The sequence below is a fragment of the Elephantulus edwardii genome, unplaced genomic scaffold, assembly GCF_000299155.1.
Source record: "Elephantulus edwardii isolate Elephantulus edwardi_28Jun2011 unplaced genomic scaffold, EleEdw1.0 scaffold00128, whole genome shotgun sequence".
Classification (NCBI taxonomy): domain Eukaryota; kingdom Metazoa; phylum Chordata; class Mammalia; order Macroscelidea; family Macroscelididae; genus Elephantulus; species Elephantulus edwardii.
The window spans coordinates 4,703,010-4,704,503 of NW_006399878.1; the positions used below are offsets into that span (position 1 = coordinate 4,703,010).

Genomic DNA, 1,494 nt, shown 5'->3' on the forward strand with positions numbered 1-1,494 from the left:
TACACTAAACATTCAGAGTCTATGACTTACATTTGGGTTATGACTACACTTTACTTACAGTTCTAACAAATGACTGCTATTCAATATTACCAAGTTAGAAATAACTCAAAGCCGATAATTCTGACATAAATACATCTTTTTTTAAGAAAATAATTCCTTCCATAGCCTCTGCATAAGCATTTTGAACTCTCAATCAAAACACTGAACATCTATGAGTGAACATCAGTGAATAATAACATTAAGAAATTATGCACAAGAATACTGCCTCTATAACTAATGATGATATGCTAAATAAAAAGACAGTCAGTTCTAAGTGTGGTTCATTGTAACAAACATGTCCTAATTCAAAGGACTACTTGTATAAACTTTATACTTCTAAACATATGTTGTAAAACATAATAAAATTATAAGCACAAAACTCATGATAAAGTATGGGCTGAAGAGAGAGAAGTTACTGAGATCAAGGGAGCATACATAGAAGACTTCAAAGATAGAGGTAATGAATGTTCTATTATTTTTTTTAATTAACTGATTTAATTCACATTATTTCTATTATACAAAATCCACGATGTAGTGGCCACAGCTGGAGCCTGGCACACAGAGACTCTGGTGTGGATATTTACAAGATAGTTAGTGAATTCCTGATTGGGAGATTTGGTGAGTGAATTCCTGATTGGGAGATTTGGTGAACACAGTCTTTTTCAGAGATCTGGATTAAGTACTGGTAGGTCTTGGAGATGCCATCAAAGGTGGCATTAGTGAAGCTGCCCAGGGTAGCAGTGCAGCCCCTGGCTGAGGTGTAGCAGTCTTCAATTCCAGCCATCAGAAGCAGCTTCTTGGGCACAGGGCCTGAGACAACTCTAGTGTCTCAAGGTTCAGGGATGAGATACACCAGCACAGAGCCACAGTGCCCAGATACCTTGCAGGGAATGGCGTGAGGCTTGTCGATCTCGTTCCCCCAGCAGACATGCTGCACTGGGGCAATGGACAGCTTGGCCAGGAAAATGGCCCTGCAGATAGCAGTAGCTACCTTCCGGGGGCACTTAACACCCAAGTCAACATGGCCATTGTATGCTTCAATGGAGAAAAAGACCTTGATCCCGGTCCCATGCAGGTACATGTATGCTTCTGCACTGGCATGATTTTCAAGACCTCATCCTTGAGGGACATCCACACGAAGTCAATTATTTGAGAGACATCTTGATGGGTAGTGAGAAGAGATAGATCTCTGCCAAGGATCATTCTTCATATAATTGACCAGACAACCCAGCGTGGTGATGAGGAGCCACTCCTGGACCTCGGCTTTGCCTCCTCTAGCTCCATGGATCCTCCTATGGCCCAGTCCACGGCCATGACCCTAGCCCACAGACTGCTGCCAAAGCCTCAGTGGAAACTACCACAGGGTCCCATCCCAACCCCCCACCACAACCCTGCGCCTCCAGACCCTCCTGTTGCACCAATTTCATTCACCATTTGATTTTTTTATTGGAGAAG

The 1,494-nt window shown here is 42.8% G+C and overlaps 1 pseudogene; it reads right to left on the reverse strand.

Moving 5' to 3' along the window:
* Positions 1-701: 701 nt before the first annotated feature.
* The window catches only part of LOC102867739, a 17,039-nt pseudogene continuing 16,246 nt past the window's right edge, over positions 702-1,494 (reverse strand).